The sequence below is a fragment of the Tupaia chinensis genome, unplaced genomic scaffold (assembly GCF_000334495.1).
Source record: "Tupaia chinensis unplaced genomic scaffold, TupChi_1.0 Scaffold000316_1, whole genome shotgun sequence".
Taxonomy (NCBI): Eukaryota; Metazoa; Chordata; class Mammalia; order Scandentia; family Tupaiidae; genus Tupaia; species Tupaia belangeri.
In genome coordinates, this window is record NW_006159809.1 from 5431689 (window position 1) to 5446974 (window position 15286).

A 15286-nucleotide genomic window follows, 5' to 3' on the forward strand; every position below is an offset into this window, starting at 1 on the left:
GATAATCTTGCTGGGTATAGTATCCTTGGTTGAAATTGTTTTTTTATGTAACATCTTGAATTTATTTTCCCATTCTTTCCTTACTTGCATTGTTTCTGATGAGAGATTCCGACGTTAGCCTGATGGGATAGTCTTTGAAAGTAACTTGACATTTCTCTTTTGCCAAATTTAGTATCTTGTCTCTGTCTGTGGTTTTGGTCAACATGGCTATAATGTGCCTTCGAAAAGATCTTAGTTTATATTTTGTGGAGTCTTTTGTATTACTTGGGTCTGGATATTTGAATGTATCTCTAGATTTAGAAAGTTTTCTTCCAGGATTTCTTGGAATAGATTATCAATGTCTTTATTAGTTTCTTCACCTTTTGGGATACTTATGATCAGGATGTTTTGGCATTTAATGATATCTAGTATTACTCATATGTTTTTCTCATTTTTTGGGGGGTTATTTTCTCAGTCTTTTTGGTGAATTTTTCTAGGTCAGAGGTTCTATCTTCTACATCTGAGATTCGATCTTCTGCATGATCTAACCTGCTTTTAATACTTTCAAGAGAGTTTTTAACTTCTTGTATTATAGCCTTCATCTCTAATAATTCTGTTTGATTCTTTTTTGTGATGTGTATTTCCTCTTTCACATGGTACAAGAATTTCCTCACCTCCAGGAACTCATTGTCTCTTTTCTCCTGCATCTTCTGGAGTTCATTGTTTCTCTTCTCTTGCATCTCTGTTATTTTTGTCACTGTGAATATTTTAAATGATTTATCTGACATTTCCACAAGTTCCCTTGTATTCTCTGTGAGGAAGAGGAGTTATTCTTTTCTCTTAGGGGAGAGATATTTTCTTGGTTTCTCATATTTCTTTTGCCTCTGTGGTACTTTCTGATCATCTAATAAATTATATGTTTTTTTCCTAGTTTTTGGAGTTAAATTTGAGCATTCAGAGGTATATGGGAGTTGGGCACCTGCAACCTCTAAAAAGGACCATTTTTCTCCCTTTGTGGAGCAGATTCAATGGAAATTAAGGATTCATCTGACCCTAAAAGCCAAATATTCAGATACTTGACTACTGTGCACCTAGTTCTGCCTAGAAACTCAGTGTGTGGATGCCGAGCAGAAACGTGAGAAAGGTAAAAAGAAAAAGAAAAGGAAAAGAGAAAACCGAGAGAGAGAGAGAGAGAGAGAGAGAAAGAAAGGTTAAAAAAAAAAAGAAAACATATAAAGCAAAAATTGAAACCCACGTGGTGCACTAGTGTACTGCACAAAAGGGGCCACTCAGAACTCGGATATAGATGGCTGGTGATTGGCTTGTCCTATGAAAGCTGGTGGAAAGGTAAACATTAGCAAGATATAAGAGTGACGGATTGCTAAGAAGTTTAAAATAAAAGAAAAGAAATTAAAGAGAGAGAGAGACAGAGACAGAGACAGAATAAATAGGGTGCTCTAACCTGGCTCCCGACTAATCTATTATATGAATAATCCACATTTGTTCTTCTAATTGAGTGGTTGTCATGCGTGCTGTTCACCAATATTTCTAGCTTAGCTTTCTTCTGGCATAAGGTAAGATTTTATTTCCTGTGCTCTGTGTGTATGGGTTGGGCCATATGGTTGCTTTTGATTGGCTACGATGTGAGTAGAAGTGATATTATCACTTTTTGGGCTTAGCATTTAATTTCCAGTGCAGGTACCTTTAGAATTCTCTTATTTTCCTTTGATCATGACAAATGGCAGTTTTCAGGATGGAGATTGAGTCCCTGAGTAACTTAAATGAGCAGAGCTTCCTGCCTACTTGTTGAGAATGTGTAACATGAGAAAGTTTTAAATCTTTTTTTTTGAGCTACTGAGATTTTTGGGGTTGTTTTTTTCCTACAGTATAACTACCATGAGGGCATTTGATATGTTTCCAGTTGTTTGCTATGGCAGATAATGGTATAATAAATGTCTTTGTTCATGTGTGTTTGGACTCATTCAAAGGTTCTTGAGAATACTGCCCTTCAAATGTTGCTATGCATATAAATCACATTCTTTAACTGTAGATTCTGATTGAGAAGGTCTAGAGTAATTCCTGAGATCCTAAATTTTTCTTTTTTTTTTTTTTTTGAGAGGTTTTTGCTACAGGGTACGTGCGCTCTCCAGAAAGACAGAGAGAGACAGAGAGACAGAAAGTGAGAAATCTCTCTCTAAGGGTGATGGCCATGCCACAGTCCCTTCTCCTCCATTCTCCTCTTGGGATCTTGGGCACACATGCATGCGTGCCCGACGTGAGTTTAAACCACCAGGTCTGGGACTCAAATCACGGTCAACTATGTGGAATTCCAGCAACGTAGCCATTACGCCAACTGCTGGTCCCGAGATTCTACATTTTTCAACCAAGGTGATGTCAGTATGGTTTAGGGTTTATACCTAGAAGGAGATGTATCAAAGAAAGGATATTCATGCCTTTGATCTTACTAGCTATTTTCCAAAATGATTTACTCATTTACCCTTCTCCTAGCCTTTTATTGGGGGTCCTGTTACTTTCCTCTTGGTAACATATTGTATATAGTCAAACTTTTTGGATTTAGCCAGCATGATAATGGTAAAATGATAGATCACTGGTGCAACTTTTCAGTTCTTTGATTAGATTATTAATGAGATAGCTTGTAGGCATTTGGGTTTTCTTTCATATTGTTGCGGAAAAATGGACATCGAGAATTGAAACGTGACACTCCAGAGAGAAAGGAGAACTCTTTATTGCATTGGTGGGCATGAAGGAGTTAACACTCTGAATCTCCATCCCGGGTTGGGGAGTTAGCCACAGCCTTTTATGGGGGACATGGGGAAAGGGTGAGTCTCAGCAGGCTAGGGGTATCTTATTGGGAAAAGGGGCCTAGGATTTGCCCCAAAAAGGGAAGTGGCAGATAAGCAGGGTGTCTAACTTCTCAAGGTCTCAGGTTGCTTTTATCCCTCAAAGGGGAGGGACAGCGAGTTTGCAGAGGAATGGGAAATTTCAGTAATTACCGGCCTTGGGCTATTTGAGAGTTCTGGGCCTCTCCACATCAATATATTGAGTTGTCGGAAAAGTCATGTGTTTTCTATGCAAAAATGTGTCATGACTTTTCTGATGACCCAATACTTTGTATGTTTTTCTCTTAGATTGTCTGTTTTTTCCTTTCTTTCTCTCTGTCTCTTTCTCTCTCCCCCTCCTTCCTTTCTTTTACCAGAGGGTACTTGTGCTCCTCAGAGAGAGACAAAGAGGAGAGGGAAAGTGAGAAAGTACCTCCTTGGGTCATGTCGTGCTGCAATCCTTTCTCCCCCATTTCTCACTCTTTTTGGGATTTTGGATGTGTGCACATATGTACCTGGACTATTTTTTAAGAACTCTGGGTCTAGGATTTGAACTACCCAGTCAGCCATGTGGGATTCAGCTGCCTTAACCACCAGGGTAATGACTTTTTTACTTGTTGGAATTTGTTATGTACTTTGACTCTTTTTCCAATTATATGCTATAAATACTGACTTCTAATTCATGGTTTATCTATTAACTGCACACTTTGTACTTTTTGTGGTATAGTTTAAGTTTTTATGTAGTCAAATTTATTTGTATTTTAAAATTTTTATTTTAGTTTTTTAAGTTTATTTGTTTATCTTGTGAGCTAGAGAGAAAGAGATAGAGACCAGTCCTCTGACAGGGTTTTGATACCATGATCTACCTCTAATCTTTAGCCAGTCCCAGATCACAGGGACATGTGCACCCAGTGTGCTCAGGGATTTCTCTTGATTTGAACTGGAAACCTTCCCAGGTGGGTTGTTTGGTAAAGGCATTGTGTTTTACTGCTGTACCACTGCCCCCTCTCCCCATTTTACTTTTAATCAGTCTCAAGTATCAGTCTCAAGTTTAGTGTAAATAATGTTTTTGGTCTGAATCAGTTGAAAATAATTTGTTAACATGACACACCATCATCCCTAAATACTTAGTATGATTTTCTACAGATAAAGACATTTCCTATGTAACTACAATACGACAGAAAATGAAAATTACTAGCATCTATTCTTCATACCCAATGCAAATTTTGCCAATTATCTTAATCTTTATAATGTTCTTTATAGCAAAAGAATCCAGTTCAAATCACATGCCTCATTTTTTTCTGTTTGGTTTAGGGTATGCTTAGGGTATGCTGGAGAGAGACAGAGAGAGAAGAAAAGTGAGAAAGCACTCCCCCCACCCCATGGGGGATGGTGACGCTATGGTCCTTTGTTCTTCATTTCTCCTTTTTGGAGTTTGGGCAGGCATGCACACATGCCTGGTGTATTTTTCAAGCCGTGGGTCTGGGACTGGAACCACACAGTTGGCCATGTGGGATCCAGGCACCTTAAACATCATGCTGTGGGCTGGGTTGGCCCACATGCTACACTTAGTTGTCATAGCTCTAATCTTTTTCCGTCTCAACTGTCCTTTCTGTGACTTTCATGATCTTGTTACTTTTGAAGATTACAGGCCAGTTATTTTGTAGAATGATCTTGTGTTTTAGAAAAGATATCATCTGACATCTCTGTTTTTAAATTAGACTGTTTAGATATTTTTACAGTTTAGTGCAATTATCGATATTTGGGTTTAAAGATACTGTCTTCTAATTTATGTTTCATTTGTTCTTTCTGTGCTTTGTTCCTTCTCTCTGCTACTGCCTTCTCTCCTCTCCTTTCCTTTCCGTTGCTTTCCTTTCCCTTTTTCTTTCCCTGCTTTCTCCTTCTCCTCTCCCCTCCCATCAGCAACTTATGAGATTTCCGATTTCCACATTCTAGGTAATACTTCTTACTGTCTGCTTTTTGATTATTGCCATGGTGGTGGGTGTGAACTGGTGTCTCATTGTTCATCTCCTTTTTAAAATTTAGTCACTTCCTTCCTTCATGAGTGAGAGAGACAGTGACAGAGAGAGAAAAGGAGAGAGAGAGAGATAACTGAAACAGTCCCCATGGAATCCACCCCAGTTCAAATCAATTCTGGACCACAGGCACGTGTTTCCATCATGTACAGCGAAGTCTCCAGTCATAAATCTAGAACCTTCCCATGTCAGTCACTTGGCAGTGAGTGATATTACTGCTGTACCACTATCTGGCCCCTAATCTTCATTTTTGAAAAATATTTTTGATTGATATAGATTATGTTTATACTTTTACTAGTTTGCAAGACATAATCTCATTGTCTTGTGGTTTAGGTATTAGGTTGTTGGGAAAGTCGTGATGCATTTTTTGTGTAGAAAAACATAGAAAAATACTTCATGACTTTCCTGATATCATAATAGTTTCTGGGAGAGGTATATGAACAGTCTTACTTTTGTCTCTCTTTGTATCTTTTCTCCAGCTCTTGTAAAACATTGTCTTTGTCATTTGATTTTAGCAGTTGATTTTGATGCACTTTGGTGTAAATATGTGTGGGTGCACTCACACATGTGTATATTTATTTATCCTGCTTGTGGTTTGTTTAGTTTCTTGGATCTGTGAGTTTGCAGTTTTGGTAAAATCTGGAAAATGTACAGACATTATTTTTCCAACATTTGTTTTTTTCCCTTTCCCATCATTGTTCTGGGACACTGTGTTGTTGGAAAGCTTGTAGGCCCATAGGTGAATTGATTATTTATTATTTTTTTCTCCCAGTCTTTCTTCTGTTCTTTATTTGAGATGCACTTTATTGCCATGTTCAAGTGAACTGGTCTTTCCCTCTTTATATTATCTAATTTTATTTTTTTACTGCTAGTACATACACAAATGCATGGGTATGTACAAGTGAAGTGCTCTTGACACGGTCTCGGCATGAAGCTATTCCCTTTCCCCAGCCCTCCAGTTCCTCATAAGTCTGGGCACTTGAACTCAACCCCAGCGTGTTTCAAGCAGACCTAAAGGATCTGAACCCACATTCAGCCTTGCAGGGCACTTGCTTTATTGCTGTGGCATGATGGCTGGGCCTAATCTTTTAATCTCATCCAGTGAAATTTTCATTTCAGATAATATAATTTTTATGTTTAGAAGTGCTGTTTGTTTTTTTAATATGATTTTTTATGTTTTATTTCCCATGTTATTTTACGTAGTTTCAATAACTGTTTTCATGTTTTTTTTTTTTTTTTGCTACTTCTGCCAATTTTGGCATTTTGGGATCTCTATAATTTCTTTTCATGTGGTGGTATTTTTTTTTTTTTTTTTTTTTTTTTGACATGGGTGTGTGCACTCACTGGAGAGAGAAAGGGAAAGTGAGAATTCATCCCTCAGTAGGGACGGCCATGCCTCAATCCCTTATCCTCCATTTTCCTCTTGGGATTTAGGGCATGCATGCACTCATGGCTGGCATGATTTTCAAGCTACTTGGTCTGGGACTGAAACTTTGATTGGCCACATGGGAGTCTAGTACCTTAACTACCATATTACCTGCTGTCCCAATTGTTTGGTTCTTATTTCTAGTAATTTTTGATTGGATGATGGACATTATAATATGTTGATGAAGATCTTGATTGGAGGACCTTATTTTTTATTACCAAGTATTGGACATTTTTAGGGCAAATAAGTTGTAGATCACTTTGATCTCTTCAAACCCTACTTCTAAGGTCTTTTAGGCCCTTCATTCTAGGGGCAGTTTAGCTTTCTAAGTAAGAATTGATTCCTCTGTAATCTGCTCTGAATAATTCAAGTCCTTAAGACTCCTTCACTTTGGCTATTCAGGGTTTGAGTTTATCTTCGTCTGAGCTCCTTGAAGTGTTCATATTACACCTCCCCAGTTGATCTCTTTCTCCTTCCCTTCATTCATTTCTTCTTTCTTTTTGCCTATCTATTTGGAATTTCACTTTTCCCATATCTAGCCTATTATTACTCAGCAAAGTCTCAAGGGAACCCCTGTGTAGATTTCTCTAGAAGTATTTCTGCAATGCTTTCTTTTGGGGAAGATTTTTGCTCACAAGTTATCACAACTCTTTGACCTACTATCTTTGATTTTTTTTTTTTTTTAATGTCTGCAAGGCTATAGGAGTGTTTGAATTTTTTCTGACTGTGTCTACAATCTAGAAATCATTGTCAGATAAATAAGCCAGATGATTATTAAACTCGCCTTGTTTGTTTCTCCTTTTTCAGAGAGCAGAATTGTGTTGCCTGATGTCCAATGTGTGAAAACACTTGCTCTGTGTGTGTATAAAATTTAAAAATTTTCTTTATTTGCTAGAGGGTTTGTGTGCTTGAGGGCAATAAGGAAGAAAGCATTCCCCCCCCCCCATAGGAAATGACCATGCTGCAATTCTTTTTCTTCTGTTGCTCCTTTCTTCTGGGATTTTGGGCGTGCACATCCACATGTCTGACATGTTTTTTAAGACACCTGGTATAAGACATGAACCACAGGGTTCATGTGGGATCCAGCTGCTTTAACCACTGCTGGCCCAGTTGTAATATATTTTAGCCACCATTCCACTTGCTTACAAAATAGGAGGCCAGATCTATTCCTTATTACAGCTTCATGGCTGGAAGCCTAGTTTTTTTATTTGAAATTATAAATACTGATTATCCTATTGGAGTTTATGTTCCCTTAGGGAAGCATTGGACCATCATTTTCTCTCTAGTACATGAAAGGGATTAAATATTTGTTCATGATGCTCTTTGATTAATAAAGGTACTAATATTTTCTTGTGGTGAAAAATATTTCATGTTTGTTCATACTGTGAATTTTAAAAAAATTCTTATAGATAGTGGTGGGTCACTCTTAAGGATCACTTAATGGATTTAAAAAATGTTCTTTTGATACAGTGAATGTGCCATAGTGCACAATAACAGTGGATATTGTTGAATGAATAAATATTATTGGTAACTAAAAAAAAAACAAAAACAAAAAACAACCTTTTGAGAGAGTTTCATGCCATCGCAAGAAAATACCAAAGATATATTTGCTTGCAATCAACATTCCTCTTCTCATGATACCATTCAGTCATGTCTAAGTTATTTTATCTTAGTTATTCAGTTTATAGGAGTATTTAGACATCTTTTCTTGTCTTCTTTCCTTTTATTTCCTACTTCTGTTTCTTTTATGTCTGCTTATATTTTTATTAGAGAGTCTGCATGGAGAGAGGGAAGAGGGTAAGTACATATGCAAATGAAACTAAGAAATTTGGCTTTTGATTGACTTTTAGTAATGTTGGGAGGTGTTTGAACATAACATTAAAATCTAGTTTTGAGGGACCAGTAGATGGCATAATGGTTGCGTTGCTGGATCCCACGAAGTTGACCCTGGTTTCAGTACTGGACTCAGTGGCTTAAATCTGATGTTGGGTGCATGCGCATGCATGCCCTAAATCCCGAGAGGAGAATGGAGGAATAGGGATTGCAGCATGGCCATCCCCCCCCCGGAGGGTGATTTCTTGCTTTCTGTCTCTCTGTCTCTGTTTGTCTCTCTGGTAAGCACACCCACCCATAGCAAAAATCTCTCTCTAAAAAAAAGAAAATCTTGTTTAGAATTTATGTGGCCACTAGAACCAGAGTTTTTTCTTTTGGTGTCTGTTGCACAGGTGTTTAATTGACTACTGTTATTTAACTTGTCATTGATATGGAAATACACTAAAAATTTGAATAATTTTTTGATCTGGTATAGTTGGAATATGAGTATACTAGGGAAGGGACAATGGGGCTATAAGGTGACATTCTTTATTGTAAGAAATTACTGGGTTTTGTACTAATTAGCCTTGAAAAATATAGAGCTGACAGACCAGGACAGACCAGATGTTTTCAGCATGAGCCACGTGTCTCATCAACAAATGTGCCTTGTGTCTGCAGGCAACATTGTTGGATTTTTCTCATTGTATAAACAATGTTCCAAAATATAACTAAACCCCAAAGGGTGTTTATCTTTCTGGCTTAATTTCTGGCTTTCTATCCATTCTAAAGTTTCTCTCTAGAGGAACTGCATTTTATTACACATAGCTCTTCATACCTAATTGCAGAATAAACACCATTCTGTTTATACTAAGCCATGTGAATTGTATTCTTTTTGAGTCTGTAGAATTTTAATAAAAGCAACGATCTCAGATTTAACTATATTTGTACTTTCATTTCTAAATTTAGGGAGAATAAACCTCTCTTCCCTCCATTTATTTGGACTAAGATTTTAAGTTTTAGAATACATGAGGGAAAACATGAAAAAATGAAACAAGTAAAACCAGTCTCTAGATTTTAGTGTTTGTAGTACTCAGTGCATTGGAGCAAAAAGAGCTTAAATATCTGCTGTGAAAATTATCCTGGATGTCCAAAGTAGGACTTCTTTATAGGAATGGAATTTAACTTTATTTACACTAACTATGTCAAGGGAAATGTGAAAATTAGGAAAATAAAAGCACAAAGAAGAAAATTATCATTCATAATATTGTTGTCCAAAGGGAAAAAATATGGTTAACAGTTTTATAAGCATTTTTCTGTGCACTCGTGCATTTAGTGATGTATGTCTAATAGATGCATACATATTCATAATTTATACATATAAACATATTTATAATTTTTATTTTTAGATTTTTGTTCCAGAGAGTGTGTGCTTGCTGGAGAGAGACAGAGACAGAGAGACTGATAGTGAGAAATCACCCCTCCCCCCCTGGGGATGGCCAAGCCTGCAATACTTTCTCCTCCATTCTCCTCTTGGGATTTTGGGCATGCATACACATGTGCTTGGTGTGTGGGTTTCAAGGGATGGATCTGGGACTCGAACCTGGTTGGCCATATGGGAGTCCAGCACCTTAACCACTACAATAGGAAGAGCCAACATGTGGGGGAAATGTACACTACACCACCTTCTGGCCCCATGTTTATAATTTTGGACAACATTATTATTACACCTGTAAGATCTATTTTTTAAAATGGTGTACCATTTCTGGAGGTATTGCAATGCCAGTAGATGAGTGGATTGGTGGAGCAAACTCTCATTCCATCTCCTTGCTTCTAAAAGCTATTTAATATATTATTATTTAATAGAGGACATATCAAATTAATATAATAAGGGCAGATACAACACTTGATCTTAGCCACAAGCCTGAGAAGCAATAGATCTGTTTTTTGAAATGATTTATTTATTTTCAAAATGATATATTTGTTTATTGAAATAATTTAACATGCTGCTATTTCATTAATTTACTACATTAATATATCATAATGCATTTAACAATGCCTTGTTATTAGACAGTGAGGTTAATTTTTTAGTGACTTTTTAAAAATAATGATTTATTTAATTTTATTTATTCATTCATTTATTTTAATTTGATTGGGGTCAGAGGAGTGAGAAAGCAAGCCATCAGGTCTGGGACTCAAACTGTGGTCAGCTGTGTGGGAGTGTCCGGTGATTTAACCAGCACATCACCTGTTGGTCCCCAAGGTTAATTTTTAAAAAAAATTTCTATTTTAAGGACCAGCAATTAGCTTAATGGCTATGTCGCTGGACTCCCACGGAGTCGACCGCAGTTCGAGTCCTGGACTCAGTGGCTTAAACTCACGCCGGGCGCATGTGCGTGTGTGCCCAAGATCCCGAGAGGAGAATGGAGGAGAAGGGATTACGGCATGGCTATCCCCTCTGGGGGGTGATTTCTCGCTTTCTATCTCTCTGTCTCTCTCTGTCTGTCTGGCGAGTGCACACACCCTATAGCAAAAACCTCTCTAAAAATTTTTTTTTTCTATTTTAAGTAACTCCGTATTTGAGGCTTATACATGTTTTTGCATATATTTTTTTGAAAATGCCATTATATAGAAGAGTTGCTTTGCTAAAATTCTTCATTGAAAGCTCATATCGTTAATAAAAATTTGTTTACCAGAGACTGTGCATTATCATTTACTGAAACTCTTCATAATAATTCATCTTCTCTTTTAAGAAATCTTTGGTAGTTTGAGTTACAAAATTATGTTTTTGACTTGCATTTGCTCACATATCAGTTCAACTTTTCTCCCACATGTTGACTTTTTTGTTCTTTTATGATTTTTCTTCTCTTTTTGTTTTAGTTTTTTGGGATAGAGCATGTGTGCATGCGAGAGAGAGAGAGAGAGAGAGAGAGAGAGAGAAGGAATGTGAGAAATCACTCCCAGCAGAACCTGGGCACTGGTGCATGTGCCTTATGTGTCTCATGCTGACCGGGCTAGGGATTTGAACCACAGTTGACAGACGGGATCCATTTTCTCTTGAGTAGCACATTATCATTGCACTGGGGAGCCAGGCCTTCATTTCTTTCTTTTAAAAAACAACTAGTTTATTACCTTTGTATATATAAGTTATAGATAATCCTTACCAGTTTATTTCCTCATTGTTCTTTTTTCTTAAGTGCCAGAGGGTGTATGTATAAGAGAGACTGGACCCTCAAATGGGTCCTGATCATGCTGCAATCCTACTTCCTCCAGTTCTCCATCCCATCAGAATTTTGGGCGCACCTATGCCCAGTGTGTTTTTCAGGCTGCTGTGGCTGGGATTTGAGCCCTAGTTGGTCATGTGAGATCCTGCTTCCTTTGTGTAGCTGTTAAATGCTGTGCTATAGAACTGGTTGTATTTCCTCTTTATTCTTACTATATTCTTTTAATGCATAACTTATTTTGACTTTACCTAGTCAACTTTATCAGTCTTAATTTTATTTGTTTTCCCATTTAAATATTATTATGAGAGGCCAGCAGGTGGCGTAGTGGTTAAGATGCTGAACTTCCACATGGCTGACCATGGTTCAAGTCCCTGACCTGGAGGCTTGGTTTCTCATGTTCCCTTTCTCTCTCTGTCTCTCTCTGGCCAAATTAAAAATAATAATAACAAATAAAATTTTTTAAAAATTGTGAATTATCTGTCTGTTTGCCAGCATTATTTCCTGTTTTGAAGTCTTTTGCAGCTCATAATAATATAGCCATTTCAACTCTTCTTTATTTTAATTGGCCAGAGGATGTGTGTCTTCACTAGATAGAGACACACAGAGAGAGAAAGAAAGTACTCCCATGAGGAATGGTCGTACCACAAGATCTTCTCCTCCATTTCTCCCACTTTTTGAGATTTTGGGCATACATGCATACGTGTCTAATGCGTTTGTTAAGCCACAGGTTTGGGACTTGAACTGCATAGTTGGCTTTGTGGAATCCAGCTCTCCCAACTACCAGGTTAGGGGCTTACCCCTGTTTCAACTCTTTTATAGTTACTTTTTGTATGGTACATCTTCCACCTTTTACTTTCAACCTATTTGTATCTTTGAATTTAAAGTGTGTTTCTTTTTTTGAGAAGTTTTTGCTGTAGGGAGCGTGTGCTTGCCAGAAAGACAGAGAGACAGAGAGATAGAAAGCGAGAAATCACCCCCCAGTGGGGATGGCCATGCCACAATCCCTTCTCCTCCATTCTCCTCTTGGGGTCTTGGGCACACATACACATGTGCCCAGCATGAGTTTAAGCCACCAGGTCTGGGACTCAAACCACGGTCAGCTACGTGGGAGCCCAGTGACATAGCCATTACACCATCTGCTGGTCCCCTAAAGTGTGTTTCTTATAGGCAGTATGTGATTGGCTTATACTTTTAAAATTCCATTTGATAGTGCCAGCAGGTGACGTGGTGGTTAAGGTGTTGGAGTCCCACATGACCCATCACGGTTTGAGTACAGGAGCTGGTAGCTTTCTTTCTTACTCTTTGATGAGAGCATGTACCTTATAGCAAATTAAACAATAATATTAATAAATAAAATTTAATAGTTCTTTAAAAAAATTCCATTTGACAATTTGTGCCTATTTAGTGGGATGTTTAGTCCATTCACATTTAATGTAATTATTGCCATAGGGTGGGCGCCACCATGCCCAATGTAATTATTGATATGGTTGGCTTTTGCTTTCTGTTTTCTGAATTTCACAGTCATTCTTATTCTCATCCCACCTTTAATGTCTTCTTTTGTGGTAAATATTTTGTACTATTTTGATTTCTTTGTTAATTTAAAAGAAAGTTTATTTCTTTCACAAAAGAGAGACAGAGATATAGAGATAGAAAGAGGTACCCCTGGTAGGGTTCACACACAGTATTCCGTTCCCAGCTTCCATTCCCTGGTCTGTGACCCATATCACGGACACAAAGATGTGCCTTGTATGATCAGAGAGGTCCAGGGATGTGAACTCAGGACTTCTCCCACGTGGATCTTGTTATGTTACTACCGTACCACAGTGTGATTTCGACTTTTGCTAACATTTGTTTTATTTTATTGTTTTTCTTTTTAGAGATTTTATAAAAAAGAAGAGGGTGTATGTATAAGAGAGACTGGACCCTCAAATGGGTCCTGATCATGCTGCAATCCTACTTCCTCCAGTTCTCCATCCCATCAGAATTTTGGGCGCACCTATGCCCAGTGTGTTTTTCAGGCTGCTGTGGCTGGGATTTGAGCCCTAGTTGGTCATGTGAGATCCTGCTTCCTTTGTGTAGCTGTTAAATGCTGTGCTATAGAACTGGTTGTATTTCCTCTTTATTCTTACTATATTCTTTTAATGCATAACTTATTTTGACTTTACCTAGTCAACTTTATCAGTCTTAATTTTATTTGTTTTCCCATTTAAATATTATTATGAGAGGCCAGCAGGTGGCGTAGTGGTTAAGATGCTGAACTTCCACATGGCTGACCATGGTTCAAGTCCCTGACCTGGAGGCTTGGTTTCTCATGTTCCCTTTCTCTCTCTGTCTCTCTCTGGCCAAATTAAAAATAATAATAACAAATAAAATTTTTTAAAAATTGTGAATTATCTGTCTGTTTGCCAGCATTATTTCCTGTTTTGAAGTCTTTTGCAGCTCATAATAATATAGCCATTTCAACTCTTCTTTATTTTAATTGGCCAGAGGATGTGTGTCTTCACTAGATAGAGACACACAGAGAGAGAAAGAAAGTACTCCCATGAGGAATGGTCGTACCACAAGATCTTCTCCTCCATTTCTCCCACTTTTTGAGATTTTGGGCATACATGCATACGTGTCTAATGCGTTTGTTAAGCCACAGGTTTGGGACTTGAACTGCATAGTTGGCTTTGTGGAATCCAGCTCTCCCAACTACCAGGTTAGGGGCTTACCCCTGTTTCAACTCTTTTATAGTTACTTTTTGTATGGTACATCTTCCACCTTTTACTTTCAACCTATTTGTATCTTTGAATTTAAAGTGTGTTTCTTTTTTTGAGAAGTTTTTGCTGTAGGGAGCGTGTGCTTGCCAGAAAGACAGAGAGACAGAGAGATAGAAAGCGAGAAATCACCCCCCAGTGGGGATGGCCATGCCACAATCCCTTCTCCTCCATTCTCCTCTTGGGGTCTTGGGCACACATACACATGTGCCCAGCATGAGTTTAAGCCACCAGGTCTGGGACTCAAACCACGGTCAGCTACGTGGGAGCCCAGTGACATAGCCATTACACCATCTGCTGGTCCCCTAAAGTGTGTTTCTTATAGGCAGTATGTGATTGGCTTATACTTTTAAAATTCCATTTGATAGTGCCAGCAGGTGACGTGGTGGTTAAGGTGTTGGAGTCCCACATGACCCATCACGGTTTGAGTACAGGAGCTGGTAGCTTTCTTTCTTACTCTTTGATGAGAGCATGTACCTTATAGCAAATTAAACAATAATATTAATAAATAAAATTTAATAGTTCTTTAAAAAAATTCCATTTGACAATTTGTGCCTATTTAGTGGGATGTTTAGTCCATTCACATTTAATGTAATTATTGCCATAGGGTGGGCGCCACCATGCCCAATGTAATTATTGATATGGTTGGCTTTTGCTTTCTGTTTTCTGAATTTCACAGTCATTCTTATTCTCATCCCACCTTTAATGTCTTCTTTTGTGGTAAATATTTTGTACTATTTTGATTTCTTTGTTAATTTAAAAGAAAGTTTATTTCTTTCACAAAAGAGAGACAGAGATATAGAGATAGAAAGAGGTACCCCTGGTAGGGTTCACACACAGTATTCCGTTCCCAGCTTCCATTCCCTGGTCTGTGACCCATATCACGGACACAAAGATGTGCCTTGTATGATCAGAGAGGTCCAGGGATGTGAACTCAGGACTTCTCCCACGTGGATCTTGTTATGTTACTACCGTACCACAGTGTGATTTCGACTTTTGCTAACATTTGTTTTATTTTATTGTTTTTCTTTTTAGAGATTTTATAAAAAAGAATTACTTCATTTAACTTTGTTTATTTATTTGTTTTAATATGACCAGAGAGAGATAGAGCGAGAATGAGAGAGAGAGAGAGAGAGAGAGAGAGAAAAGCTGCCAGGTCTGGGACTTGACCCATGTTTGGCCATGTGGGAGTCTATATATATATATATATATA

At 37.8% G+C, this 15286-nt stretch overlaps 1 protein-coding gene and 1 non-coding gene across 3 annotated transcripts in view; one reads left to right on the forward strand and one right to left on the reverse strand.

The window, feature by feature from the left end:
* EXOC6B (exocyst complex component 6B) overlaps window positions 1-15286 on the forward strand; it is a 682873-nt gene that overhangs the window by 107060 nt on the left and 560527 nt on the right. The window lies entirely within an intron of this gene.
* On the reverse strand, window positions 9840-10026 carry LOC114008279 (U2 spliceosomal RNA). Its single transcript, XR_003549846.1, has one exon. It is a non-coding gene; the product is annotated as a U2 spliceosomal RNA (small nuclear RNA).